At 40.9% G+C, this 12,971-nt stretch overlaps 1 protein-coding gene across 5 annotated transcripts in view; it reads left to right on the top strand.

Moving 5' to 3' along the window:
• Window positions 1–12,971, top strand: part of peak1 (pseudopodium-enriched atypical kinase 1) — a 76,218-nt gene that overhangs the window by 38,213 nt on the left and 25,034 nt on the right. For all 5 annotated transcript variants that reach the window (XM_068312629.1, XM_068312628.1, XM_068312627.1 and 2 more), the window contains one exon: window positions 695–774. The gene's annotated coding sequence lies outside the window, so the exon portion shown is untranslated. The remainder of the gene's footprint in view (window positions 1–694; window positions 775–12,971) is intronic.

Raw genomic sequence — 12,971 nt, 5'->3', positions numbered from 1 at the left:
TTATTTCCAGCTCACAGGACAACCTGGGGGTTCACTTCCTGCTCGTAGACCGCTGTGTATTTTAATAAGAATATAACAAATGACATGTAGTAACTGCAGAATTGTGCCTTCATGCCTCAAGTATTTTCCTTCTTCTTGTGTTTTTTTAGTAAACAAGGACACTGGTGACCAATATGTGAGATCAAGATACTGAGATAAGATACACTAGATACTTCATTTTATCTGTGTTGTGTTTGACTATTGAGGCAACAAAAAATAGTCTTTCTATATAAACAATGAAGATTAATTTTATATCAAGGGATGAAATTCAAACATCAATTTCATCCACGATAAGAAGAAAAAGATTTGTAGGTAATATTTGTCCTCTACTGACCCTGCAGGCCTTCTGGTTTAATTGATGATTAAATTCATACGGATGCATCAGGTTATGCCCACTGGTGTCTTGGCCTATAACATAATAGAGTGTCTCTCTTTCAAATGAATTTCCCTGGGAGCTAAATGTACCAATAATCTCTTACCTGCTCAGTTTCACCACGCTGGAACACTGATTCATTCTAGAAATGAGCAAAGATGGGAAATCGACCTCAGGCCAACAAATGGCTTTTTGTTTCTCCCTCTGTGTTTCAGGCTCTCTCTCCATCATCCACTGTGTTTATTTCTCTAACTTTCTCTGTCTTGTTCTGGCAACCTGTAGGTTCCAGGAGGAGGTTCTATCTGCTTCACCAACCAGGACTCCATGGCTGCCAGCGCTGCTGCTGCTTGATTCCTTTCACTGTGAGTCCTCTCGTGTGTGTTTACGTGCGTTAATGTGTTGGTCCTTTCATCGGTCCCTGTTAGTGTTGTTTAGTCAGTCTATGCAGTGAAGCCACTTCATGTAATGACACACCAAACCCCTTCTCTGCAGTCGCAGCCTCTTCAGGATTTTTTTAAAATCCTATTTGAATTGCAAAGATGCATTTTTGTGGCTCTAAAAATGGGTCCTAAGACAATCCCTGTGGGACGGAGCCACGCCGTGATTACTCTCTCACGCTGTGCTCATTATTCCAGCCATTCCTCTCTATGCTGGGGGAGCATATTGTGTTATTAGTGTGGCAGCACTGGGTTTCTCCCAAACAGGAAGTGTATGCATGAACTCTATGCACAGTGACTAACAGGCTGTGATGAGAAAGGGTTAATCCATGCATATTCGATATAATATAGTAACCCAGCTGGTCTGGTATTGATTTGACCCACATGGATTCTCACCCACTGCGGGACAACGCCCAGAGCAGCCGATCCTCCGAGTGGAACGTTGTATGAATGTTGTGTGTGTTGGACTTTTTGTGTTGTTGATGTGTAGAAAATGACTAAAGATGTATTTTACTAGTGTTCCCTTTAATGATTTAAGTTTGACCTTTAATAAGGAGAGTGTTGTATTGTTTAGTTAAAGATATTCCTCATTAATTAATTAGTTTAACATCTTTTTTATTGATTGATTGATTGATTGATTCGATCTGTTGAGCAAGCTGGGAAAGATATATATGAGTTACTTACATTCCTTTTTTGGTCTGACAGAAGCTGATTATTTGCTAAATGCTTGGATTTTATATGTTTAGCAGTTTTATTCTAACTTTGTCTGTTTGGTCTCTGGTATAAAAAGAAGCTTCATTTATCAGAAACATTAGAACCAGCTGCAGACGTGCTCTTCAGAGCTGACGTGATCCACAGTTGGACGGTAATCATCACCACGACGACGTCTTTAACATTACTCACGCTTATTTGATGTGATGTCAGATTGACAGGTGCGTATTTCAATTGTTTTGTTGAATAAAATCCAGATGTAACTTTTTGAACTTGTGTGAGTATTTTGTTGATGAGTTTACTTTGCTGACATCGTCATGCACTTAATACCTCGCTAATGATCTCCATTTCCATATGCCTCAGTGCCAGCTGGGTGAAAAGCAGCCATCTGTGTTGTGTCTCAGCAGGTTTGGGTCTGTTTGCACGTTTTTGCTCTCCACATGTCCCCCCACAGATGTTCCTGTTTGTGTGCAATAAGACCATGTTTTTACTCAGGAACGTCAGCCTGTCTGAAAATTTTACTTTTGTTTAGCTCATCATGCAGAGAAGGAGGCTTTACAGTAGACAAATGGCTAAGGACCGAACAGGTGTGGACATTTTACCACTAGGGGTCGGAGTTGACTCATCAGCCGCTCACGCTGAGCCCATAAATGGGAGTACAGTCCATCTGGATGTCTACGATTGATGTAGTGTCACAATAATCAGTCAGACATCAAAATCTTGAGTTTCCAAATTGAAACACTAGAATGCTTTTAATTTGAAAGGGATACAGGAAGTTGTGAGTTTGCTTTAACAGTAAATGTGAGCACACTACTTTCTAGTTCTACCAATTTTACCATTTTTTGCAGCTACCATTATTTGGGCCAGAGTTCAACAATTATTGAACAATGGTCTCAAGTGGTCTTCAGTCAGGGGTCAATGTGCCCAAGTGTTCTTCAGTCGGAGCAATGGAGGGTGTGGAAAAGAGGTGAAGAAGTGTGTACAGGCAGGATCTTTGGTCTTCCTAGAGGAAGACCAAAGAGGAGGTTTATGGATGTAGTGAAAGAGAACATGAAGGTAGTTGGTGTGAGAGAAGAGGATGCAGACGACAGGGTTAGATGGAGGCAACTGATTCGCTGTGGCAACCCCTGAAGGGAAAAGCTGAAAGGAAAAGAAGAAGAAGTAGAGAACGCTGGCTCTCATAAACATACTCGTGAATTTGTGGTAATACGTAAGATTTCTTGGCTTTATTATGATTACCTTTGGTCTTACTGAGAATTTAAAAATGAAGCCGCACAGTTTTCTTGTCTCCACCACGTTAATATAATAAGAAAACACCCTGCATTCATACTGGACAGTGAAACTCCCCCACACAACCAGGAAGCATGTGAAATCTTGATTTTTTTTTATTTTTTATTTTTTCTTCTTCTTTAATAATACCAATCTATGTGAACCCATTCATCCGCTCCAGTGGTTTGGGACTTGTTGGAGGAAACGGAGAGGATGTAACGCTTGATCAGGGGAGAGGTGGAGGTTCTGTTGCGTATGTAGGCAACACTTTCAACCCACCAGCAGCTGCTCGGCTTCAGATCTCGCTGGTTTCACCTGGAAGCCTCGGCAGCGTAGGATGACGCTGCCGTTCTTCTGTCTTCTCTGGTATCCAGATGCTTCCGCTGCTGTTGGCTTGTTTTGCTCCTTTTGGCAGTGAAAAGCAGGGAGGCGTTGCGTTTGTTGAAAGTGGATGATGTGAATTTGCTTTCTGATCTCCAAGGACTTTCTTTGCCCACACCTCTCAGGGGTCAACGATGTTATAGATGACATAATGTTACTCATTTTTAGACAATCCATCTGTTATCCTGCCTCCATGTCAGAGCTGAATAAATCCATTACTACAGTTTTGACATCCAAAAGCTGTTTAAGTCAATCCACTGGATGTTAAGAAAGTTCTTGAAGATGTCTCTCATCCAAGATTGGATTGGATGAGAGACGAAACGTCTTCAAGAACTTTCTTAACGTCCAGTGGATTGACTTAAACAGCTTTTGAATAACCTTGACCTGGATGACTGAGAACCTACACAGACATACAGTTTTGACACTGATTGTCTATTCTGTTCAGTTAGATATGATTCTTACAACTAGAGATTTCTTTTTTTTTTACATGAAAATCTGTCCTGTTTAGGAATAAAAACCGTAATTTCACATGCTTCAGAAAGACAGTTGGGGAATCTTTTCCAAACAGGAGCCAGATTTTTTCGATTATCCAACCAATTTCTCCAGAGAACAGAGTTAGCAGACTAAACCACAGTTAATCATTAGTGAAATAAACGTGTATCTGTTCGGCACCATCATGGTGACAAGAAGAGAATCTCTGTCTTCACGGAAACATCTTGAATTTACTGGTGGTGACTGGAAACCGTGTCTTCCTCCTTATTTCTTTTCCAGTCAAGCATTCTAAGAGAAACAGCCGACGTTTGTGAAAAGTAGGACGAGCTTCTGCAGCAGTTTTATCTCGAGGCGCTTTCTTTCGCAGCTTCCTATATGCAGTATTCCTCCTATATATTCCGTTTCTCAAGCCTGGCTCAGCTGGCGCTGAACACAGATGATGGAGATTAGTGGGTTAAAGAGGTGGTTTTGTCTTTCCTCGAATGTGACCTCTATTCATGTTCTTCCTATTAATATTATTACTATTATTGTTGTTCGTTTGATGCTACATGTATGACATCCAGCTAATCCTCAGTCCCTGTTCCTGTTCAGGGGGATTTAATCCTGTTTGACGAGGTTGGGGTAAAGGAAGCATGTCGCCAGGGGGGAAGAAACGCTCGTGTTCGTTTAGCCCGCCTCTGGCTAATCATGTCAGGGTGTGAATGAGTGAAACCGAGAGTGTGAGCTCACAGGATCATGTATGTGGAGGAGAACATGTGTGTGTTGGTGTGGGTGAGAAAAGAGACACAAGGGGGGGGAGAAAATCTCAATCTGGCACACTTGTATTTATAGACCTGCAGCTGGATTGTGTGTTAATGTCGAGCTGCTACTGCAAGTGATTTAAGGTTTGTTTTGATTTGGACGTATTAACTGTTAGTTAAACTTTTTTCCCATGTCCAGCACATTAACATGGGAAAAAGTGAACATCATCCAAAAATATTTTTCTTTCTCTTTCCAGCCTTGTGTTTCATTCCCAAAGAAAAGTGTCTCATGTTTGACCGGGGTTAGAGAACCGCCTGTGGGTTTTCACACTAAGCAGACAGATTTCACCAGCCTCCTCCTGACTGTTTTCTTTGTGGTTCATGTTAAAGGCTGCTATTTTGTCCCCTCAATAGTTTTGCTACCAGTGGGGATTCCTAGAGTAGTGTTACTGAGGGAATAAATTCTAGCATAATGTGAAATGTGCACATTTGAGATGGGTTTTTTTTATCTAAACAGTTGGCTTTCAAAGAGTCTTATCTGGGACGTTCTCGTGTTGCGTACTTTTACCTGCCGTACTGACAAACAGAGGAAACACACACTGTGACTGTCCTGAAACACAAGGAGCACTTTGTTCCTGTTTCAAATGTGTGTGTGATCAGGGAGAAGCTATGCAGCTATAACTCGTGTGTCAGCAGTCAGGAAGCTCCACACAAGCAGGTTCGTTTTTATTGTCAGTAAAGCATATTAATGACATCGTCATTGTGCCCAGTTTACATAAATATCCAATCATTTCAGACCGAATGATGGATTTATGGATGGCTTGTTAAGCACCTTAAAGTACAACTACTGTAATGATGCTTTAAAAGTTTACAGCTCTTTTTGTGTGCAGCCACAGTGAGGATTATATTACATGCATTGGAATGAAGTGACTAAATGCTGTTAGACTGAACACTGTGTACCAAATTGTTTGTATGTTTATCACCAGTTTCCTCAGGGTTTGTAGATTCCGGTCCAATGTATGAGCTGAACTCTAGACTGAAAGTTAAAGTAAACGAGTGAATGCTAATTATTCTGTTACCTGACATTTAATGAGCTATAAGGCTGCTTCAGTTTGAATCAAATAAAAAATGTGAATCAGATCCATGGAGAAACCGGGAGTGTTGGTCATTTCTATTGACACTTATAGAAATGACCAAATCGTGTTGAGATGAATGTCAAATATAACAGGGTTAAAAACGTTTCCTAATTGACGGAACTCAAAGGTTTCCTTAAATATCCTGTCTTTTATATTCATGCTATTAAATTTAAGTAGGTATCATGACACCCGACTATATATTCTTACCTTATTATCTCCCCTTCAAGCACCTTTACATTTAATGTGTTTATTTTTGAAGTGAAACTCTGCATCTGCTTTTTTGTGTGTGTCCATAAATCAGTGTGTTTTGTGTCTATAATGCACTCCCACACATCTGGCTGTGTCTGCTCTGCCACTCTTTGTGTTTGTCTGGAGGCCAGTGGTCCTAACCCTAACCCTAACCCCCCCCCCCCCCCCCAGAGACTTAGATCAGCTCTTTCCCAGGCTGGACTTCAACAACTCTCCCAGACCTCACGCAACAAAGCGCTCACCGGGAATCCGACTTTTTGTTTTTCCTTTTCTTTGTGGTGTTTGTCATTGAAATATTAGATGCTCCTTGAATAGAGGTGGACGTATTATTTCATTCTCCTCTTCCTTAGTGTTAATCTGAAAAGATTAATGCTAAACAGACGACAGTTCTAACAGTCACCAGTCAGACATCACATTTGTGCTGAAAACACTGTGAGCTGTTTTGAAACTAAATGGCATCCGAGGGTTTTCTGGGACTCAACAGTCACCAAGGGAGGTGTGCGTTGTATGAGCTTAATGAGGTTGTTTGGTTGTCACGTTACACATTATTATCTGTCAACACGACTGGTGAAAAGACAAGTAGCAACTTAAGAGGAGGCCTGGAGAAAGTCGCTGCTGAAATGTGTGTTGATCACGTAAAACTAGCCTTCTGTAGTTTTAACAGTGGATCGTCCATTGCTGCTCTGTGATGATAAACTGCTTCTCCTGGCTTCATCGGTCCGTGACCTTTACACAAGCCTGGTGGGTGTGTGGCGCAGCTGGGAAGAGAGTGAGGAACTCCAAACACTACCAGAAAATGATGTTTCACGAACAGGTGGTTTGCTGTAGCATCACTAGCAGTGCAGAACGTTGAGGAAGCTGAGCCCGAAGGTAAAGCTCTGAAGTTAGTACTCAAGACACTTTCCAACCCTCATATGTGATCTTCAGTCCTGGATAGTGACTGAAACTATATAAGGTCATAGTTGCAAGCGATCCAAATGAGCTTAATTCGTATTGTAATACATGACTTCTCATATTTCAAGTCATCTTATTGATCTAGTCCATAACTGCACAGTCTGCTCTTCTGAGAGTCTTTTAAAGGTTTTGGAACTTCACTGAATTTGAGTTACTTGCAGCAGAAGTCCAAAAAAATTCCTTTCACACACACAAAGACGTCTATAGAGACTGACACGAATGTGACCGTTCATTAATAGTCATACAAAGACGGAGACGTGGACCCTCTTAGTCCCCCACACTGTATTCAGTCCATTAAACCCAGTCTGTGTTCCATTAAGATGAATGAACCTCTGATGCAGCAGCAACACTTTAAAGGCTGATTCACTGCAGAGACAGTTTCTCTCAGGTTCTCAGATTCATCTCATGTATCATTGCCTCATATAGATTTGTTCAGTCATCATCTGCCCCCCATGCAATAGTGTTCATTGTAGTGATATTCTAGTAGACTGGAGGGAACTCTTTGTACATGTTATTTACAGAAACGAAAGCTAACTGATTACCTCACAAGATGGGAATAATCGTCATACTGTATTTTTAAAATTCACATTTGTGTAGGGAATCTGCTTTTTTTCTACATCAATTACTGTTGTTATGATTCTATTTGTGTTGCTCTTGTTATCTTTGATTATATACTCTTATTTCATGGCCTACTTCCACTATTGCTTATTGATCTGTTGTGTAGTCCTACCTTTATGGTTATATTACATTGTGTGCTACATTTGAAAATCAGAAGCATTGTGAACATTAAACTCCTTTCATCATCATTAGGACATCTTTACAACAACAGCTTCATTTTATTAACAAAGTAACTGGAGACATTTGTGTTTCTGCTCTTCATAGAATCCCTTGAATATTAAAACAACTTATTGAAATTGGTTGAAAAACATTCAGAATCTTTCTATCTAGAGAAACTCCAACGTTTCCATTTTCTCAGGTCGTCCCCAGGTCAGTCTTTAGGTTTCAAAAATGGTGACATGTTTGACACACAACCCAGAAACCAGGAGGTGTTTATGTGTGTAGGAGTTGTATGTAGTCATGATTCCTTGTTCCTCTGGTCTAACTTCTTCTGTGGTCTTTTTGTTGCCAGCTCTGTGATGTGTTTGGGTTGTGAGGGTAACTAATATACGTCACTCACTACTAACTGGCGTGTTTGAGCTTTGTTTTGCTTGTGTCTGAGCTGGGCATGTTTTATTCACACTATTTTGGTATCTATCTTTATATAACCAAGTTAGTGAACTCCACACACATGAATCTCTGTAGCTGATAAATCTGGAAGGTTTCCTGTCTGCTTGTAATGGTCAGCCATTTATCTGCTCTGTGGAGCTTATCTTTGTAATGAGATTCACTGCTCGTTGTGAGAATCCATCCTTTAATCCAATGGCATCGGTTCAGAGCTTCAAACAATACTTTTAAATTGTGATCTGTGTTAGGACTCTTCTAATAATAACTTACTATCAGGATGCATGAATTGTGATTCCATTTATTGCAGTGACAGAGGAGTTTTTTCACAGGCCTGAACTGGAGAGGTAATCCTAGTGGTCAGACATTAAACACAAGATTATTTACATATAATCTATCTAAAATACGCACATGACATCAAATATTAGTTATCATGATGTTTTGCAATGCGGCTTGTGAACATGGATGTTCTGCTACGCCATTTATTCCAGAATAACCCCAAAAACAGGCCCCAATTTAAATGACAAACCTGAAAGATTAAGGTTCACTTGTAAAGTTGACTTGTATGCACTAAATATAATTAGCCTGTTTTTAAACACACAAACTCACAGGTACGGGTCTTTGTATGATTTTCCCTTGATGACACTTTATGTATTCGTTTATTTAGCTCGTTTCTTCCGATGACAGTGTTCTGAGTCATTCTGTCATCACCCGCACCGAGGTAAAGAGTTGAGTCGCTGACTGCTCTTCGTGACGGCCAAGCTGGAATGGCCTCTGGTGGCGTTTGAAGGTTATCACGTTAAATCCCTGGATGAGCTGAGGAGGTCTGCTAGAAGAGGTGGGGTTGGGTTTGCACTTCGTTTACCGCTGTCAGAGCGTCCTTCACCAAAGTGCTGCTCAGGATCTATAGTGATGGTGGAGCTGCTGCTCGCTGCACCTCCCATCTCCAGGTGAAATGATTTATAGACCGATTTAATCAAGAGGTGCATTGTTATGGGCTTGTGGCACGCGGGTGATGTCTAGGTGTGTAAATCAAACATCCACGCTGCAGTAATGCAGGGATCTGTCCACAGCATTGGCTAAACGGTGATAAACTGTGATTCACACTGGTTACATATTGTTCTTCACACCCGTTGGAGATGCTCATATATATTCTCCAAGGAGAAGCGAAAGCTTTCTCGTCTGCATGGAGCTCTGGTGTAGATCATACTGGACAGGAAGTCACCGTGAAAGGTTGTGCAATTTAGAAATCTGAGTCTCCCAAAGGAAAAAGGCCTTCGGTTGATTGACATTTCATTTTATTGTAGTTAATGTAGACCATGAAGGTTTTTGTTGGATTGTTAATGAAAGTACGTTTAGGTTTAATCTGTGTTTGTGTGTTTCTTTTCTTTTGGGAATAATCCAGTGTTTGTTTCATTAGAAGGCAAAAACAGTAACATGTTGTAAAAGTGTTTTCTAAAACAATACGGGCGGCAGTGGCTCAGTGGTAATGCGGGGGGTAGAGCGGGTCGTCCTATGATTTCAAGATCGGCGGTTCGATTCCCGCTCCCGCCCAAAAAAATACCTGGAGGTGAGCTGACAGTGGGAGTTGTCAGCTCACCTCTGGAGCCCTGCCGAGGCACCCTTGAGCAAGGTGCCGTCCCCTTTACAAATTGCTCATTTAAGGTGGACCAAGATGGAGCTGCCTGCCACTCTACCTCCCTTGCATGCCTACAGGCACCCTTGAGTATGTGTGTGTGTGTGCTGCAGGGGCCTGTACACACTAATATATATACACTGTATGTATGCATGCATTTGAATCATTAGCTAGAGTGTGCATTCTTAATTTCCCCTCGGGGATCAAAATAGTATATTAAATTAAAATACATCACTGGTCTTTTAGAAATTGAAATGTACACACACACACACTCAGGGAACAATATGGTTCTCATTTCCCCCCTCAAGTACCCTTCACTGTGTGGTCAGGAGTGAAGCTGCTGAGTGCTGCGTCATTCTTAGAGACAGGAACTTTTTCAAGAACTAATTTGATGAAAACTATAATTGGCCAATGAAAAGAAAAATACCCAGACATGGACGAGTCATGACGCTCCACCGCTGCACGTAATTGGATCCAGATCTGATTCTTAACACACAAAGAAACGGTCTTTTCTCTTTTTTCCTTTTGGTCTTAGTCAGGCGGTGTATCGAAGGGTTTGTGTGTGTGTGTGTGTGTGTGTGTGTGTGTGTGTGTGTGTGTGTGTGTGTGTGTGTGTGTGTGTGTGTGTGTGTGTGTGTGTGTGTATGATTTGTAAATTAACTATTTGTCTGTTCAGAGTTGAATATGTAATTTGATTACGTCATATTGGTTCGAAAAGCACAGCATGTAGTGCAGTGAAATGAAACACACGCTCTCACACCATTGGATGCTTGTAAGCTTGTTCACAAACAAACGGTTCTGCAGGCGGGTTTTTATTTTTATGTATTAGAAGTCAAACACAGAGTCAGGACGACGCTTTTGAACACAGCTTTCTTCTTTCTTTGCAAAGTTCTCTGCAGTTCCTTCCTGTTTCATCTCGACTCGGGTTCTGTCCCGCCGCCACGGCTGTCATTCATTCCAACCTTCTGCCGTAACGCAGCAGAAAATCCCATATTCCTTCTCCTGATGGCTCCAGCTTTCAGCCTCAGTTATTCCTCTATTATGTCCCAGGATCAGCTCCCCCCACTATGAACGTGCTACGGGTGGGAAATGAGCTTCTGGTCTTTCCATGATTGTGTTTCTCAGGAGAGAAATATTTCTTATGTGTGGAGAAGGGTTGCCTGAATGTGATTTCAAATCTCAACATGAGCTTTTTGTCTCAACTCATTTTTGCCACTGTTAATTTTTTTTACAAGAACTGCAACTCTCAGGCCCTCATGGTGGGAGTTAGGGGTCTGTTTATGCTGAAAATAAAGTATATAAGTATATATCACGTTTACATTACCATTGCACAGTGACCAACTCCAAATATCAGCACTGATCTACAGTAAAATAGTGGCGAACCCTGACTAAATGTTAAATATATGTGTCAAAAGAACAGGTAGCTTGTGTTTTATTCACAAATATAAGACACGGGTTATATCTCATGAGTAAAGTCGTGTTGCCACCAGCTCGTCATGCAGGAGCTTCTGCAAACTATTGGTAGAAGTAAATGAGAATGTCTTTGCATCAGCGGCTCTTCATTGTGACTTTGACTTCTAAGGTCAATGCTGTCCTCTTCAGCAATGCTATAATTTTAGCTCCTTAGCTTCCATATTGGCATTAAGACTTCAAATTCCAAGTTTGTGATCCAGGGAAGAGACGAAGATGGAATGTTTGTGTGGAAAATTTTAACTGTGAACGTCCACAAATCAATGCATGAAACAAACTGAATTGGCGTATTTTGAAGTCTGCATTGCATCTCAAATTCATTTCGCGGACACCTTTGATTTAAAACCACCTGCTGCTTATCTCGATAAAGTGGTTCCTAAATTCAGCTCAGGAGCCCTGAATGGAAATGTACACAAATGAGCATTTTCTTTTATCGACTTTCCCTCACTCCCAATACTCACATCCCCTAATTCACCCAGAGACGCGATTATTTCTCCCCAAGAAGCCAGTCTGACAAAGAGTTTTTGATATTTTAAACTACTCTTTGGAGTAAAAATCATGAATAGGATTTGAAGATAAAACAACTGTTGGAGGAAAGAAGATTTTGTGAATCAAAGTTTGAGTCAACTTCATCTACAGTCAAACGGGGACTCTTTCCTCACTAAACTTCCACACTTCTGCACATGAGCATTATGTGTGTTCCCAGCAGGCTTTGTGTTCTGGTGGTCGTAACACAAAGCGTCAGCTGTTGTTTGATTCTTTGCCCAGCAGAGTTTCCCTACAGATGGACTAGGATGTAAAGGTTACACATCAGAAAATCAAACTTGTGTGTTTGTCTGTAAAATTGGCCTGCCTGTCATGATTTGTATCACCAGAGAGAGAAGGTCTGGAGATATTACTGTCAAAAAGAGACATAAGAACAGAGAGAACAAAACAGAACGAAGGACTCTTAAACCTCTTCACCTCCTGCAGCATCCTGTCAGTCTGTAGTTGCACTCCTGACCATGATCACTTACTAAAGATAAGGAAATGATTTATAATATCAGTAAACATTTTTAATGTTTCACACGAGCATTATCTTAATATAATATAGATACAATACTAGTGGCTCTGTCCTGTTTTCGTGCTCCGTCCTTCAGGTTTTCCTGGAATTGGCTCCAATAGTTTCTGCTGACAAGAACCCAAATTGACAGGAGTGACTTATTTACTCCTTCATGGGGTTCTTGGCTTCCAGACAGATCCTGACATTAATTCTCAGGTTCGTGTAACACAAACTAAAACTGTTGGTGGCGCCTGATCCTGAATGGACCTGGAAAGTGAACATCCCCAACAGACAGATGCCAGGTTAATCAATAATAGCTATGGTGTCATGTATGTGTGCTAGGTATTTGTTGACAGGATTGTGTGGTTTTATTTATATTTACCATCTTTCTGATTTCTATTGAGATCTGGGACGTTTCTCTCCTTCTTTTCCATATGGAATGTCCTGTTTTTTTTAAGGAAGTGCTGCTTGATAAATGGATTGATCATTTGCTACAAAAAATAACTTGTGTGATGTCATTGAAATAATAAATACTTGGCTTTAGCTCTTGTTGTTTCCATGAACAACGGTCAGTTCAGCTCCTCTGTCTAACTTTATAATAATGAATTGGAGGTTCTTTATTTTTCCTCATCAAACTCTCTATCATTGTTAGCTCTGCGTTGTTCATTTGCATGTTAATGTAATCAAAGTGCAGCCATAACGTGATTATTACATTTAGACAGAGGAGCGTGTTTTGTCCCTGTTTGTCTACCTACACATAAATCTAGTTACAGCTCTCCAGCTGCTTAAGTCTTAACTATACCAGACTCATGTGATGCATG

This window comes from Antennarius striatus, chromosome 4, assembly GCF_040054535.1.
Source record: "Antennarius striatus isolate MH-2024 chromosome 4, ASM4005453v1, whole genome shotgun sequence".
NCBI lineage: Eukaryota > Metazoa > Chordata > Actinopteri > Lophiiformes > Antennariidae > Antennarius > Antennarius striatus.
The sequence above is the reverse complement of the archived record's forward strand: the minus strand, read 5'-3'. Positions and strand labels throughout refer to the sequence as shown.